Raw genomic sequence first — 18,951 nt, forward strand, 5'->3', positions numbered from 1 at the left:
ATTATGCACATACAATTGTGTTGAAGTAAATGGCTTAACTTTTTAATACTTCCCTCCTGGTGCATCAGCTAAGCCATTAGCACCAAGGGCAAATCTGGACTTCTTCCTAGGATCCCATCTGCTCCCCAAGGCTTATTTTAAACAATAATCTACTTATTCTAAGAGAGGAGATGTTCCCATCACATTAAACTGAGAGGTTTGGTGTCCTAGTTATTTTTCATAGGGACTTAACAGCTCAAATAATTTCAAACTAAATGTTGGGAGTTGAGGGGAATAGAAACAATCTGGTATTAGATACTAGTCCAAACAAACCTAAGTTAGGAGACACTGAATGAGATCTGAAAAAGGAAATACACAAAGAAGCAGACAAAAGGTCAGATGAGAACTTGAGTCTAGCAACCTAGAGGCAATCAAGAGTCAGGAAGTCAGAGACAGGGAGGCAAGAGGGAGACCAGGCACAGCAACAGAACATGGCGGATGAAGCTCTTCTGGCACAAGGTTCCACCATCAAAGACAAGAATGGCCTGAGGTTAACATTAGAAACATCCATCGACTGAAAAGTACTGGAATTGGGAAGATACAGTTCTTAGCTGGGGCTCCTGGCCAAATAACCAGCTATCAAATATAAAGCAGAATTTTTAGTTTTCTTCTCTCTAAACTTTGTTATCTGACAATACTAACTAAAGAATTAGAAACACTTCTCCTGGGATCCCTGGGTGGCGCAGCGGTTTGGCGCCTGCCTTTGGCCCAGGGCGTGATCCTGGAGACCCGCGATCGAATCCCACGTCAGGCTCCCAGTGCATGGAGCCTGCTTCTCCCTCTGCCTGTGTCTCTGCCTCTCTCTCTCTCTCTGTGACTATCATAAATAAAAATTAAAAAAATAATAATAATCTGAAAAAAAAGAAAGAAACACTTCTCCTTTGTCTGTAGGGCACTGAGGTCCTCATGCTAACTCCTAGCCTTTCCTTGACAGCTCTTTTAGCTGAATCTGCTAGCTTCTAAATATTAGTACTTCCTTCCTACTCACTCCAAATGATCTAATCCATTCATGCTTTATCTACCACCTATGAAGAGATGCCATAAGATTAGTGTCCTTTCCTAGATCTCATTTCTGAATGCCAGCCCCATTTGTCAAACACTTAAAGGACATCACACAGACATTTTATCACCTCCAGCCCACCCATACTTCCTCAGAATCAGCCATTCTCTCTATCCCTTCCCCTTTCCCAACCTCTCCCCACCAACCTCTGTTTCCTTTCCCTATTGCCTACACACACACACACACACACACGCACGCACATACAAACCTATACATACCTACATAAGCAAAAGCTCAATTTAGTATAAAATGGTGCTTCTGTAACCTTCATGTGCATATGAATCACTGAGGTGTCTTGCTACAGTTCAGATTCTGATGCATTTAGTCTAGGGTGGGACCCCAGATTCTACATCTTTAACAACTCCCAGGTGTCATTGATTCTGCTGGTCCCAGGGCCATTCTTAAAGTCACAATAGTAACCAGGAACTAGGTCATTGAAGTTAGAGGTACACCTCTGCCACTACCTCTCTTCAGACTCTGAGTTATTACACTTCTCTCTCTGGGCTTCAGTGTCTTTATCCATAAATGATATGACACTGCACAATTCATGAGGCTTTTATCCAGTTCTTAAAACATGAATCACAAGCTGAAATCTATTAACTATAGCTAACAAAATGTACCCCATTTCTGTGCAGTGAACCCTACGAAAAACTAACCAGGATTTAGAAACAATGCTAAACCAAACTAGGATTTAATAACAATACTAAAGTGTTCAGAATACTATCTGCAATAGATATGAGTCCAGAAAGCACATTCTTTAAGGCATTGGGCTAGGGGCAAAACTGGCACAGGTAAAACACAGTGCTACTTTGTGAAATAATAACAGTTTGAAATAACTTCTTTTCTCAGTGGGTCTGTAAATCAAATGATAGCTATCAGAAGTACACTTAGAGAACAATCACTAAATAGTACTAAAACAAAACCCAAGAATAAGAGCATTCCAGGTCTAATGGTTATTTTTATGGCCTAATAAGCAAGGTGTTTAGGGCTGTTCTGTATGTTTCCCCAGGGGGCAGATGACATGTAAACCCCATACTGGTTTTCATTTTCATGTTATGATGGTGGAATATAAAAGAAAAAAGACAAGGCTTGTAACAACATATTTGGGTTCAAGTATAAGTTGTGTTTTACCAGATGGTAGGATTATATGAGCCTCTGTTTCTTCACTGGTGAAATCCAGATGGTAATAATGCATGTACCAGTATATTGCTTTGGGGAACAAACTAACTAATGGGAACAAAACCTTAACAAAAATTACACTACACCATAGAATACAAGAGGAGAGTGTAAGAAGAGAGGAGAGGGGAGGGGAGGGGAGGGAGAGGAATAATGGCAATTTTTTAGGGTAAATGAATTGAAAATGGAGCAATCTTTTTCTAAAAACAAAAACCTTCAATCGCCTCATTGTCTACTCAAAAAACCATGCCCTTTGAGGACCACCACAATTTTGCCTCTGCCTACATTTCTAGCCCACTTTCTAATACAGTATGTTGGCTTTCTATTGACAAGCAACCATAGGGTCCCCATGTTGTGTGAATGAGTGGATTACTAAATATTTACGTGGAAAATGTAGCTACCATTTGGAATTGCTTACCATGTATGAGACAATCACCCTGTTGAGCTCGTAAATCATGTTACATTTGATGGTCCCTCTGATTGCTTTGGTCCTACCAGCTAAAGGTCAAGGGACAGAGTCTGCTCTGGAAGGCTGTTCATTCCCCCATTTTTTCCACATAGTTCTTCCATTTGGCTTATCAAAATGGAATTAATCAAAATTCTCAAAGACTAGAAATGGAATCTATTTTCTTTTCATTATGTACCAGTGAAAACAATACTTCTACCATGCCTCTCTGCCATTTGTTGATATAATATTTTCCAAAGAATAAAAGTAGTAATAATTTTGTGTATGCCCATTTTGTATCTAGTCATATTTACTAGGACACATAGGATATCGTGTGTTAGATTACTATGGCACAATAATAAATTGACAACTACTGTATGGGGACTAGCTCTATGAGCAATGAGGGCAGGTAAGAAGTTCACCCTGAGAGAAGGCTAAGAAAAATTGGTTCTAAGGTTTCCATACCAGTTTACTGGGTGACATATATACAACTATCTCATTTTAGTTCATTGAACCCTCCCCACTAACCAAGTAAGGTAATCTTATCCCCATTGACCAGCTGAGAAAACCAAGACTAAGAGGGATCAAGTGACTTCCCCAAGGCCACAGGCCTATAGACACAGGAGATCACTTTTGGGTTGTTTTTTTTTTTCCACATTTTATTCATTTATTTGAGAAAGAAAGTGAGTACGAGCAGGGTGAGGAGCAGAGAGAAACAGACTCCCCACTGGGCAGGGATCCCAATGCAAGGCTCAATCCCAGAAGCTAAGGCTCAATCCCTGGGGTCATGACCCAAGCTGCAGGCAGATACTCAACCAACTGAGCCACCCAGGAATCCCGGTGTATTGCTTTTAAATACACATCTTCTAAGTCTGAATCCCTGTTCCTTTATGACCCTACTTATTTCCTATTACTAACAAGTAAATCTACAGCACTTGCCAGGGGCCAGGCACAGCTCTCCTCACCAAGCACGCTTTAGTAGGTCTGGACTTTCTGAGAGAATCATTTGTTGCAGACCAAGACTCAACACCTGGTTCCCCTACTTTCAAAATAACATGTGGCCTTGGAGATCATTTTTCCCTTGGACCCAGAAATTTAATGATCTTTAAATTCCATCATAAGAGAAGATAATAAATTTGACATTTGTGGAGACTTCTCATGTTTCAAATTTTCTCTGTGATCACTAAGTAGCTACCAAAGTTACCACCATGTTAAAAAAGATGATGGTTACTTCTCTGTCTTCCTGTTTTTGTCATCCACAAAGGAGAACTCAGGGCAGGGGTGGGGAGTGGGACCAACACATTGGAGACAGAGTTCAGAAACTTCTTAACTTGCAAGCTGAGGTCTTTATTCACACCCTCATTCATGCCACTGATTTATAGGTTCATAGGTTTCCAGGGTATATGAAAAATGGTCCCTGGGCAAGAAACATCCTAAATAAATCATTTTCACTAAAAGGCAGTAGAGTACAGAGGTTAAGAATATGAACATGCAAGTAGATCACTTCCCAGTATCAAATCTCAGGTCTGTCATCTAATAGACCCTGGGAAAGTTTCCTAAATATCCAATGCCTCAGTTTTATCTCTGAAAAATTGGATGGAATATAATAATAGATCATAGATTTTATATGAAGAATAAATGAAACATTATGTTTAAGCTACTTGGAAGACTGCTTGATAAATAGTAAATACTTTATATGTACAATTACTATTGCTACTCTCTTGCTCAAAAACACGCTTCTCTATGCCAGCAGGCTAGGTCCAAACTACTCAACTTGACATTCGGGTCTTCCGAGATCCTACACAATGCCTTGAGTTTTATTTCCCACTATCCAATCAATTGTATTTCAGGAGTATTACCCAATGACTAAGCTCTTACAATGGTCTAAGTACTATTTTAGCTGGAGGTATAGGGAAGAGGCAACACATGAACTTTGGCCTCACAAGACTCCGTTTCTCTAATTCAGCCAGCCCAGCCTCCCCACTACCCCTCAAAATGTCACATTTGTCTTGACTTTTATCCAAAACCTCTCCCATCTGAAATACTTGAGTAAGAGTTAGGACTCTCCTTCTTCCTTATCAAATCTTATCTTCCTGTCAAAGTGCTCTCTTGCATGAAGCTTTCTCTGACAGTTCAACTCAAGGCTGCTCCCCTCTCAATTCCTCCATCACAGCATCTAATTAGTTACTGTCTTCTCTTACGAAAATAATTTACCCACACTGTAACAGATTATGGCATTAGTGGCCAGAGAACCTTGAGTGGAAAATTCAGTGCTGCTGCTTAGGTATATGGCCCCAGATTTTTTTTTTTTTTTTAACCTCTACAAGCCTCAACTTCCTCATCTGAAATGAGAATACTAGGACTTACCTCACGATGTTATTACAAATAAAAAAGGCCCACGGTAAGACTTCTGAGATATGGAAGGCACTAAATAAATGGTCATCTCCTTTTCCCTCTCTTCACTCCTATTGATCTTGTCTTCCCATCTATTGGCCACATCCTCTAACTTGGTCAACTATGGCTCTACCACCATATATGCAGGGTTGAACATATAATAACTCAAGAAGGAAAAGGAGCACCCCCTGAACTTAACACTGCCCACTCCAGATTTCCCCACCAGTGTCTCAGGTGAAAAATTGACAATGGGGAGGATCCAGGTGGAACATACTTGGTATTTGAACTAAGTTACGTTTTTTGGTTAAATAAGTTCATGCTATTTGTTAGTAAAAAGATGACTAAAATGATGGTTAGTCTGCTCTGTCCCAAAGTTTTCATGGGTAATTTTTATGACAGCTTTCAAAGTCTTTGTTAATCTGATACTTTAAAGTTTTGGTTGGATGGTAAATGGGATTAAATTCATTGAACATCTAGGTCTTTTCCAAATAGGATAAACTGCTAAATCATTGATTACTGGATGTAGGTTTGTGCTTTGGACTTCTTATTGCAAAGAAATTGTTGGTAAACATACTTTGGGTCTATTGGAAAATGCGCTTTGTGCTTAACTGATTCATAAAATTGCCATCTAAAGAGTCCTGGTGTCACAAACCACAACTGGTCACTATTTAGTCTTCACTGGAAACTAAGGTTTCTAGGAGTGCAAAATTCTGTTAAATGTAATTAAGACTGATGGGAATAAGGGAAGCAACTCTATATGTGTAAGAAGGATATAAGGAATGGGAATACATTTTTGTTAAAGGTAAAAAGAAACTCATTTTGTCCTAAATAAGACTGGTTGTTTGGAAAGAAATGGCTTGGGACAAAATCTGAATGCAAAGGAAAGTTGTAGAAGGCTTGTGAACGGAAATCTTTAGAAAGGAACTCTAAGTATGGTCAGGATGGACTAAGATTGAAATGAATGGATTTTAAAGTCCACTGGTATAAGTTTTGAAAGTCTGCTTCCTATCTGTTCAAAAAGACAAGTTGTCTTGAATTGTTGGTCTGCTCTTGATAAGAAAATCTAAACAGTTGTTTTTTCTTTGCCTGCCCAGAAAAAAACAGTTTCTTTGTTTTGCCTTTATCAGGTATTTAATAACCCTAATCCTATTTAGGCATGTCCTTTAAAACTTTCTAAGGTTTTAACAAACTTCCCCAAGATTTAAATCCTAAATGAAGTTCATTGACTAATTAGGCTTGTTTGTTATGTTATATTCTGGTATAAGGTCATCTGTCACAGAAATAACTGAATTTCCTTGTCGATTGCATCATAATGAACTCTCAGATCATTGATGATGTCCATTTCTGAGTTCCTGCCATTGTTCTTATTCTCTTGTAAAATGAGTTTCATCTTCAAGGAGATTCATAGAAAGGACTTTTAGGACAATTACAGGCATTCAATATTTTTGAGATCAAAACTGAAATGGGTAAGAATTTCCAAAACTAACTAAAAAAGCTGCATTCAAATTAAACAAAAATAGTAGCATGGGACTAAAAAAACTAAAAAGACTATTAGAGTTTTGTGACTCTTGTTTGAAACATTGCTGGTTCTGTAATGTTTACGCTTCCAGATTAAGTAAACTTTCTCTTAAGAGATTTATGACTTACAGAAATGTGATAAAGTATTCATTTGTAAACAGATTCATGAATTTAACTTTTCTCTCTACCTGAATCCTCTGAAATTCAAGAGGTCTCAGTAGGTATTCTTTCTTCCATGGCAATCATTCATCTGCATAAGTTCAGTAAGAATCTGTTTTCCTTGTAATGGGAAACCATTGGAAACATTGGTTATTTTACCAAAGGCTTTGACAGGAATGTCATATTTGAGAAAGACATGCATAGACTCAGATATGACCAAATAGCTTTAAGGAACCAAGGTTGACTTTATGAAACCTGAACATGTGTTTCATAAAGCCCCTCACAAATGTTGGCCTGATACCTTACTTACAGTTTCCAGCAACCTTACCAGGTGAATAAAGAATGTCACTTTCTGGTAGGTGCAGGAATCTCTGAACACTTTGGGAATCTCATTAGGGGACTCTACCCACATCTATAGGTATTGCGGGCATGTCTGATAGCAAGTACTTGGCTTGGCTTCTGGCTTGGAGAGGCTACTAAAAGTTCAACATAAAGATTTCTTATAAAAAGTCCCAGCAAAGCAGATTCTAACAGATCTGTATGATCAATCATTATTCCTGCTGAGCTTATGTAAATCATTAGGCCAAGTTTGCTAAAAATGAACTTGTTTCATAAACAAATTAGCCTTGATTTGGCTATTTCTGATTAAAAATGAGGATTATTATAGAGAGAAAAATTATGTTTCAATAACACACCTTTGCAAATGTTAAATTCTAGTTTTGATTGTCTTTAAATGGATGTTGTTTGCCTAAGCAGACCACTTGAAGTAAGCTTCAAAGGAATTGCTATAATAGCTCTTCTTGCTTGTTATTCTGTGGAGATAATAACAGGACCCTGTGGGTATATGATCATTTGAAAAGCTGGAAAGTGAGATAGATTCCCCCAACAACTGTATAACTCAACTAGCCCCTTGACCAATTCTGTATGGCTGGCATGACAAAACCATTCCTTAAAAGCCAGAGCCTACCCCACTCCATAGGATTAACTATGGACTTGTGGAGATAATGGATCACCCCACTTTCCTTATGATTGGACTAGATGATGCACTTGGGGATGCCCTTATCTCTTAAGACAAGTCTTCTCCCACTTGCCAGTGATTCCTTATAATTAGGACATTGTTAAGGTTGGACCTCAAAGAGGGCTTCTTAATGGTATTATCTCTTAGTCATATTTATCCTAAAAGCCACCTCTATTGATGTATAATTGCAAGCAAATGCTTTAGACAAGCATATAACATCTCTCCTGGTAGCCTCAGAGTTCACTATGGGACAGTCCCTGACTATAACAACTTCACATCAGGTCCATAGTGTCTTAGAGACCAAAACCCACCAATAGATGATGGGAAGCTGGCTTATTAAATACTAGGCTATGCTTATAGATATACCTGATATATACTTAAAACCTGTCAAACTTTAAACCCAGCTTCCCTTGTGTCTGGGGCTGATCATCGTACTTCTATAGAGAAGAACTGTTCAGAGATTATTGATCTTATTTATTCTAGTCATTCAGATTTATTTTTTTAAATTATTTTTTATTGGAGTTCAATTTGCCAACATATAGCTATCACCCAGTGCTCATTCCATCAAGTGCCCCTCTCAGTGCCCATCGCCCAGTCACCCAGTCAACCAGATTTAAAAGATTCCCCTACCAAAATGCAGATGACAGTTGTTTTACTGATGGCAATAATTTCATGGAAAAAGGAACAAGAAAAGCTGGGTGTGCTATAGTGCTCATTCATGCTTTGCAATTGTCAAAACCTTAAAAATTAATATTTGTACCAACTCCAAATAGGCTCTCCTAGTCCTACATGCTCATGGAGCAATTTGGAAGAAAAGGGATCATCATCAAGCCAGAAATTTCCAATCAAATATGGGCCTGAAATTATGACACAAATTCAAAAGATGGCCCCCCAAAACTGAATAGCCCTTGATATCTTGACTGCAGTTAAAGGAGGCCCAGAACTAGATGACAGTCTTCTACTGGGATCTAATCACTATGTGTCTCTAACCCGTGTCCATTGCTTCACTTAGGCTGGATAGGCCACTGTACTCTGGGTTTTACCTGGATGTATGGACACATTATTAAAACCATTACCAACCCAGCCAACCTCCCAAATTTAAAACAATGATGGATATGTTTGTGTCTCATTGGCATAACCACCTAATATCCATTTTTGTTCTCACTTTGAGACTGGAGGATATTGTTTGGCACGTGGAAGCTCTTAAGTACACAGTTAAAGCCCTGATACTGTACAAAATAGAATGGCATTAGATGGTTTTAACTGCTACACAAGGTGGAACTTAACTAGCCTGAAAACAGAATGCTGTATATACATCCCAGATTACCACAAAATATTTCTGGGTTTCTGACATGAATACTCAAATTGGCATTTTAAAGGATCCCAGATTGGTTAAACTCCTAATGATTGGTTAAACTCCTAGACTGGAGGACTTTTGTCAACTATCAAAGGACTCTTATTTGGGATTCTTTGTCTTATTCTAATTATGCCTTGCTGTTTTCCCCCATGTCTCTACTTGGTGCTGAGACTCTTTCACTCCCATAACTTCAAGCCGAGAGACGATCCTTTCCACTCAGGAAGATGAGACCTATACTCAGCAACCTTAAAGATTTAAGTGTCAAAATTGTTCAGGGGGGAATAATGTGGGAAACAAAGACAGAAGAAAAATAATTAAATTTCCTTACTATCTACAGCCCATTGACTAGTCCTTGAAACAGAGTAGGAACTCAACTGCTTCAATGTTAATACTTTGCTAAGGGCAAAAGGTAATCTTAGCCCCACCCCCTAAGATCCTGTAAGTCTACTTTAACATATAAAAAATCCTTTAGAAATTTCCTTTATCTCTACACCCTCCAAGATACTTGTTGGCAATCATCCCCCAAGCACATGGCTCACCAATATACATCTGAAGGGTCTCATGACTCAAGTTTTATTAGACAGTAATAAATGACCCTTTCCCAAAAATAGCTGGCCCCCTCACGGTCCTGGAAACCTTGCTTCCAAATTCCTTAGAGACTTATTCTATCCCTTACCGCCTCCCAACTTGAAAGTGTGTAAGTATATAATGAGCCAATCTGCATGGCCCCAGTGCAGCTTTTTCTGCCCACAGGTCCTCTCCTTGTACTTCAATAAAACCACCTTTTTGCACTGAAAGAAAAGAAAGAAAAAAGAAAAGAAAAGAAAAGAAAAGAAAAGAAAAGAAAAGAAAAGAAAAGAAAAGAAAAGAAAAGAAAAGAAAAGAAAGAAAAGAAAAGAAAAGAACTCAAGAAGGGGAGCCTGAGTGGCTCAGGTTAAGCACCCAACTCTTGGTTTCAGCCCAGGCCTCAATCTTCAGGTCATTGGATTGAGCCCTGCATCAAGCTCTGAGCTCAGCAGTCTGCTTCAGATTCTCCCTCTCCATTGTCCCTTCCCCCACTTGCACACACTCTTTCTCTAAAACAAATAAATAAAATCTAAAAAAATAAAAAATAAATAAAAATAAATTTAAAAAAACTCAAGAAATAAGGGAGAAGAGAAATTGATCCTATTATCTAAAACTGACAGGATATTCACATTCTGCCTTGAGAACACCATTCTGTCATTTAACAGCACCTCTGATTAAATGCTCTTCTATAGGATGCCCAGGTGGCTCAGCAGTTGAGCATCTGCCTTTGGCTCATGATGTGATCCCAGAGTTCCGGGATTGAGTCCCATGTCGGGCTCCCCTGTATGGAGCCTGCTTCTCCCTCTGCCTGTGTCTCTGCCCCTCTGTGTCTCTCATGAACAAATAAATAAATCTTTAAATAAATAAATACTCTCATATGACAAAATGACACATGTCAAGCATGAGGAGAGCTCTTTCAAAATTGGGGATGGGGATGCTACTGACATCTAGTGAAAACAAACCCTGAATTTATTGAATAGATATAGAGTACCTTCTGAAGTCACACTTTTCTCATCTAGAAATCTAGAAATTCATAGTATCAAAAAAAATTTTTTTGAGTCACAATATTCCCACCCAGCACATGAATTTCCTTTTTAGCAACCACATCAGGTTAAGCCTCAATGTGAACATTTCATCCTCAGGAGTCCAAAACTATATAGACTCTGGGGAAGCCCACCCACAGTTCTAGAACCGTTCATTACAATTCCTAATGAACATACAAGAAACATAGCTATGATTCTGCTTAACATCAAATGAGCCAGGCTCTCCTATTGTGGCTGAGAAAAGCACTATTAAAAAAAAATTGCCCATGACATTTTTGAAATGACTGTTCTTTAACATGCAGTTTCAGTCCACTAACTAAACCCTTTCTTCATCTTAAATGCAATTTTCCAGACAGAATATTCCTCACTAATGGTTCTTAGATAATCCTCAGAAATGTCAGTACCCTTCACTAATTCATATTATCAGAGAAAAGCCAATCTCAAATAAGGACATTTCAAAATTATGACATAGCTATAAGATTGCCTCTTTATTACTTCTGAATTCTGTTTTCATTCATCCATGCAATAAGGCCTTTTTTATTCCCATGCTAGATTTCAGAATACAAAGAATAAGACAAAACTCTGTGCTTAAAGAATCCACGGTCCATCAAAGGAGGCAAACATACTGCATCATGACCTCAACCAAGGAAAGCACTGATAAGGAAGTCGCCAATTCTATGTGGGGGACTCAGAATTTACAGAACAGTTTTTTGAGCTAAGATTTAGGATATTTGTAGTAGTTCTAGGCAAAACAAGGAAACAGCATGTGCAAACACACCAAGTCTGAGGGGTGAAGAACATTCTGGGAATTCTACATAATCCACTAGACTGGCATGCAAGCCCTATGTACAAGACGAGCAAAGCAAAGCCAAGAGATTTTGTGGAAGCTTTTCTGTGCCTTGCTAGAGAGTTTGGATTTTATCCTGTGGGCCCAAGGGCCACCAAAAAGGAAGAGACTGGGTCAGAATGGACTCTAAAAAAGATCACTGGCAGAAGTGAGAACAGATTGGAACTGAGAGAGACCGACGTGCTAAGGTTATGGTGATTTATCTAGACATCTTGGAAAGGAATAGTTCTCCCTACTACAATGTTCGCCTAGCTTAATGAAGACCTAGGGTTTATTTTAAATTGAGCACATCAATTGCTATCATTGTATTAAGTCATAAAAGGCCATGGAGAACAACTTCTGATTTTATGGAGGAGTCAACTAAGCCCAAGGAAGGAAAGCAGTGTGCTGAAATGCCACAATAGTTAGAGAAGATGAGGGATGAGCACTCAAGGCTCTAAACATCCAGCCCTCTCCACTTTCCACTGCTATGAGATTGCTTTTATTTGTGAAAGGCTGTTTTTATCATGAGAACAATTCAATGCCTCTTTCTCCTTCTCCTTTTTTTTTCTCCCATCATTCACCTGATGTTCTATTTACCCAATTAATTTTTACTGTGTATACGAAGAAAGCCTTTTCAAAGTCAAGGTAAATTTCAGCCTAGCCCTTGTCAGCCTGCTCGCTGATTCCTAATTAGCTGAGATGAAATGAATGGAGGTTTATTGTTATTGAGCTTCTTAAAGCCCTCTGCTTACATTGAATTTGGAAGCATTTGACATAATGAATATGTGTCTTATATTCCTTGAATCCAGACTTGACAATGGACAGATGACAGAGCAAAGGAGGCATCATAAGGATATAAGACCCCATCCTGGCAGGGGTTTCTTAAATCCTTTACTAACTACTATATTGATGCAAGGGGAATGCTCCAGGAAATGGCATTTTTGGAGTAGGATTTGAGCCCAAACCTTACATTGGTGACATCCTGGTGTCTCCAAACTGAATAGCCTTGAAAGCCTCAGTGTTAAGCTAGAACAGGATTATTGTTGCATGTTTATTATCATTGCAATTCTCATTCATACAACTACAGGGGTGGTTATGATTCTGTGGAAACTGGAAGTAATAACTATCCATATCTCATATGCTTTTAAGTGATTATTTGAAGACTAATGAGCAAAGTTTTTCCACATTTGATTGAAACCATAAATCTACAGAGGCAAGAAGTTCAGTGAATATCAAATACAAAACTATACCAAGGCACAGCATAATCAAATTGCTCAGGGCCAATGATAAAAAGAAAAATCTTGAAAGAGCCAGAGAAAATGCTACAAATTACATGTAAACAGGAATAAAGATGAGAATGACAGCCGACTTCTTTTTGGAAACACAAGTGAGAAAATAGTGAGGTAACATTTTTAAAAGGAAAATAACTGTCAATTAGACTTCTGTACCCAGAAAAATAACTTTTGCAAATGAAAATGAAATTAAGAATATCTCAGACATATAAACTCTGAAAGAACTCAACACCAGCAAATCAGTAATACAAGAAATGTTTAAGGAAGTCCTTCAGACAGAAGGAAAATAGTACAAGAGGAAAACATGAATCTACATATGTAGATAAAAATAAAGATATGACCATGGCTGGTGTTTTCCTGGATATGGTCATATCTTTACAATGATAATTGACTATTTAAAACCAGGAATCAACAAATTACAGCCCACAAACTATGTTGTGGTATGAATGTTTGTATCCTCCCAAAATTCACATGTTGAAATCCTATTGCCCAAAGGTGATTGTATCGGGGCGGGGGGGTGGGGGTGTCTTTGGGTACTGATTAGGTCAGGAGAGAAGAGGCCTTATAAATGAGATTGGTGTCTTATCAAAGAGGTTCCAGAAAGATCTCTGGCCTGTTCTGCCAGGAAAGGATACAGCAAGAAATCTTAAACTGGAAGAAGGCCTTCGTCTGACCATGACAACATCCTAATCTCAAACTTTAAACTTCCAAAACTGTGAGAAACAAATTTCTGTTGTTTATAAGATGCAGTCTGTGATATTTTGTGATAGTTGCCAAACAGACTAAGATCAAACCTTCTTACTATTTTTTAAATAAACTACTATTAGAAAACAGTCATTTTCATTCATTTATGTATCATCTATGGCTACTTTGAGCTAGAGGTGAATTGTTGCAAGTGAGACTATATGGTACCCAAAGCCTAAAATACTATGCAATTCTTTATAGAAAAAGTTTGCCAACCTCTAATTTAAACAAAAATAATATCAATGTATTATGGTGTTTATGATATATATTAAAGTAAAATGTATGATGAAATAACACAAAGTTCAGGAGGGAAAAATGAAAGTATACTGTTAAGATTCTTCACTATGTGCAAAGTGATGTAATATTTCTTTAAAGGTATAATAAAAAATAAAAATAAAAAAGGTATAATAAAGATGTATGCTATAAATCTTTAAGCCACCACTAAATTAATAAAGAGTTATAGTTAACAAGCCAACAAAAAGTGGAACATATTCCAAAATAAAGTGGAATCATATTCAATTAGTCTAAAAGAGGATAGGAAAAGTAGAAAAAGGTAAAGAATAGATGAAACAACAAAGAAAAAGAAGGTAGATGTATACCTAAATGTATCAGTACTTATACTAAATGTAAATGGTCTAAAGACCTCAATTAAAAGACAGATATGATCTGACTAGAAAAAAAAAAAAGCAAGATCAAACTATATGCTGCCAAAAAGGAACACACTTTAAACATAAAGACATTAATAGACTGAAAATAAAGTCATGGCAAATAATATACCATGTGAACACAAAGGAAAGCTAGAGTTGCTGTATTTTTTCAAACAAAGGAGATTTCAGAATAAAGAACATGGTCAAGGATAAAGAAAGTTATTTGATAATGATAAACAGGTTAATTTATGGAAAGGATATAACAACCCTACACATTTATGCAGACAAAAAAATAAATGAAGCAAAACATATGAAGCAAAACCTAAAAGAACTGAAAGGAGACTACAGTCAGAGATTTAGGGTAATGTAGTTAAAATGACAAGTATCATTTCCCACCTATTATCATGCTTAAATTATAAAGCTCATCCTAAGAGTTGGGAAGGATGTAGAAGGGGTAGAAATCTCATACACTACTGGTGGGAACCTAAAATAGTACAACTACATGGGAAAAATAGTTTGGCAGTTTCTTAAAAAGTTAAACTTGACCTACCATATGACCCAAATTCCACTCCTAGGTATTTATGAAAGAGGAATTAAAGTGTATGTCTATATAAGGGCTTGTACACAAATATCCACAGCATCTTTATTTGCAATAGCCAAAAACTGGAAGCAACCCAAATGTCCATTAATACGTGAATGGATACACACACTATGGTATATACATAAAATAGGATACAAATCAGCAATAGAGAGGAATAAGCAACTGATACATGCTAATATATGGATGAATCTCAAAATAATTATGCTAATTGAAAGAAAGACCAAAAATTAAAAAAAAAAAAAGACTGGGATCCCTGGGTGGCGCAGCGGTTTGGCGCCTGCCTTTGGCCCAGGGGCGATCCTGGAGACCCGGGATCGAATCCCACGTCAGGCTCCCGGTGCATGGAGCCTGCTTCTCCCTCTGCCTGTGTCTCTGCCTCTCTCTCTCTGTGACTATCGTAAATAAATAAAAATTAAAAAAAAATTTAAAAAAAGACTATGTCCTATATGATTTCATTTAAATAAAATTCTATTAAATGAAAACTAATCTTACAGGAACAGAAAGTACATTAGTCATTGCCAAGAAATGGAGATGGTGAATAGGGAGGAGCTAGTGAGAGGAATTACAAAGGTGCATGAGGACACTTCTAGAAGTTATGTTTCTATTAACTTGATTGTGGTGATGGCTTCACAGTACATGCTTAGGTGAAAACTTACTGAATAGTATACTTTACGTGGATCTTATCACACATCAATTATTCCTCCGAAAATCCATTTTTAAGAAAAATGTAAGGAAAGAATCACTGGTCCATATGAAGGTCAGCCAAAGGAGGCTGGAGAGGGCCCACAAACCATAACTGCTTTGTCTGCAGAGAGGTACAGATCCAATAGCTCCCCAGTGCTCCGGCCCCTCCCACTGTCCCCTTCCAGTGCCTGACAAAATATTTGTTCTAAACCCCATTTTGCTTCCTGTGAGATCACATAGAGCTGCTGTTCCCTCCCACCTCAAGGGTGTGGTAGGAGGAAATACTCTTTACCTACCACCATCTTTTCAGAATAACTCACTCTGCCAGCACTGAACACTGACAGACACTGGAAGAAGAGTTATCCATAGCTTTGAAAGATTGCCAATATCTAATAGGCACTGTTAAATTATACAATGCAATTATTTAGAAATTATCCATGCTGGAAAATAGATCTTTCTTTTTTTGAAAAGTACCAACAATGTAATCTGTCATCATTATTTTTTTAACCAGTGTACTTCCTGGCTCAAAGAGGAATAGTGTATAAAATAAGGAATTAGAATAAGATTGTAGATGTGTTACTCTAACATACCTTATCTGTGCTCCTCTCTTTGTAAAATCTGAAAAATTCTTTCCATCAATAAATATTGCACTACCTACATTCTGTACTAGCTACGCACAGGAGGCAATACTTGAGGCATCCTCCAAGTGACAAATCAATTGTCCAAATGCCACTTATACATTAGTCAGAGGAAGACCAGGCCAAGCTCTCAAACTAGAAATTGACAAAATGATCATTCAAGGAATTCAAAATTCTATTGAGTACAAATAGATTGGCCTTGTCCACAAATTGACCTTTAATACTGATAAGCACTTAGATTTTGATGCAAGACATATCAATCTCAAATATATTCCACATGTTTTAAAAGACAGAAATCTAAGGGATGCCAAGATGGTAATAGCCTATTCAAGTAGTGACACTGTTGTGGTATGAAGGGTGAAGAAAAACTTGACTGATCTCTATAGAGCAAAGAAAAAGGGGATCCCATAGCTTCTATCGACCCTCCCTAATATGTGGAATATAGATAAAAAGAGGATTTTCTTTAGCTGAACTGATAGGTACAAAAATCAATCCACAGGCTTATCTTTCTTAAAATCTGAAAAGGGCAAATTCTATATTATCACTACATAATGTATTCAATCACATTTCCGTTTCTGAGAGCAGATGAAAAGTGGGATGCCTGGGATTCTAAATTAATTCTTTTTATTCCTTTTCAAGACACAGCTTCTGTGCTGTAGAAGGGTATTGCTGTTCCCTTCTCATTTCTTATTTATAAGTCAAACTCCCCATCCTAATCATCTGTAGCTCTTCCCCACAGCTAAATGGTTTCAAAGAAACTGAAGTTTGGCATCTTCTGCAAAGTGCCTACTGCTTTACTCCTTAAATACTCATATTTACTTTAGAGTTTAAATAAAAAGTAAAGTCAGTATGTCCAAGGATAACTTTGAATACCTACTGCTGTATCTGATTCTGACTGGTAATCCAATATAATCATTGAAATAGAATTCTTTGATTGCAAGAGATAGAAATCCAACCCAGGCTTTTTTCAACAAGCCTGTAAATATAGCCATAAACAATTTAAGGCTCATAGCCTTCCAAGCTAATAGCCAGGAAGCAATTTTGAATTGCACACCTGCAATTTGAGATGCTCAGAAAGGACTCCAATTTCTATACCCCAAGACTGAGGTGTGAGGATTTTTCAGCCTCCACCAAAATGACATAATTTGGCTGATGTGGAAGCAATTTTTAAAAAGAAAGGGGGAGAAGGAGGGAAAGGGGGAAGTGGGAAGAGGGCAGAGGTTAGGACACATAAAACCACTTTGTGAATAGTTGGAAATTGGGAAACCATTTTGTTACATTTACCCACCTTATACTGTAGGTGTGCTTATTCATCTTCCAGACCTTTTTACCCACCATGAAAGGTAACACTGAGAATGCTACCATAAGCAATAGGAGGTGTCTTAATTGCATGGTCCAAAGGAATAGAGTTAAATTATTAGTAGTTTTATTTGAACTACAGATTAGAATTTCTCAAGTAAAAAAAAAAGTTTAAAAATTTTTTTAAATACCAAGAATTACAACATAGGTAACAGGTAGAATTTGTGTTTCAAATAGAATAGCTCCACATAAAATTTTGTGCTTGCTCATTACTTCTTAACTGTTAGAAATCTAAGACTTCTGCCTTCTTTTACCTTATAACTTCAGAGTAAAATAGCTTCTCTCATATTGGCCATTAAGTCTCAAAACTTTGAGGTTTGAACAATTTTCCAAAATGTGCTTTCACCTCCAGTACAATTCTATGAAATGTTTTCAAAGGGGGTAGATTTGGGCCTTGTCAGTCACGGGAGGAATGCTGTCAGAGGATGAGAGGGAGGTTTGCTTTGTACTTGAAAAATTCACAAGGAACTTTAATCGAGAAAACATCACCTACTGTCCTCTAGTGAGTCCTTCATCCTCTGATCCAGAGTGAGACTTCTCTTCCCCATGGGACTGCACCTCCTCACCACAAACACGGAAACAAAATGATGCTCGCCTGGCTGAAGACACTTCAGACACCTTATTAACTTTCACAAAGACCTTCCCTTCATAACACCTGTTATGTCTTCCAGCATAAATTATCATAGTAAGGTTTAGCCTTTATGTTAAAAAAAAAAAAAAAAAAAAAAAAAGAATATGGGGCAGCCCGGGTGGTTCAGTGGTTTAGCACCACTGTCAGCCCAAGGCATGATCCTGGAGTCCCAGGATCCAGTCCCACATCCAGCTCCCTGCGTGGAGCCTGCTTCTCCCTCTGCCTGTGTCTCTGCCTCTCTCTATGTCTCTCATGAATAAATAAATAAAACCTTAAAAAAAAAAAAAGAATATGTATCCTTTAGCAAACTGAAAATGTAAAGAAAATCTTTCAAGAGATCACACCAGCTTTTTTCATTTGGCATTATTTTTTATGCAACTGAATCTGAAAACATGATTATGTTGGCTATAAACTACCATTCCGTCATATTAATGTGCCATAATTTACTTAATTACTAGTATTCATTTTAATGTGTTTTCTATTGATAAATAACACTATTAAACATCCATAAATCTTTCTAGAATTATTACTTTGAAATTAATCCACACAAATGGAATGACTAGATCGAAGGAGATAAATCATTTTAAAACTCTTAATATATACTGCCAAATTTCTCTGCAAATATGCATTAAATTTTCATTCTCACTAGCAGAATCTGAGAGTGATTATCTTTGCCATCAATACTATCATCATGTGAGTAATTTCAACAAGAAAATTTAAGCAAGGTTATCAAAATAAAAATTTGAAATG

This window comes from Canis lupus, chromosome 21 (assembly GCF_003254725.2).
Source record: "Canis lupus dingo isolate Sandy chromosome 21, ASM325472v2, whole genome shotgun sequence".
Taxonomy (NCBI): domain Eukaryota; kingdom Metazoa; phylum Chordata; class Mammalia; order Carnivora; family Canidae; genus Canis; species Canis lupus.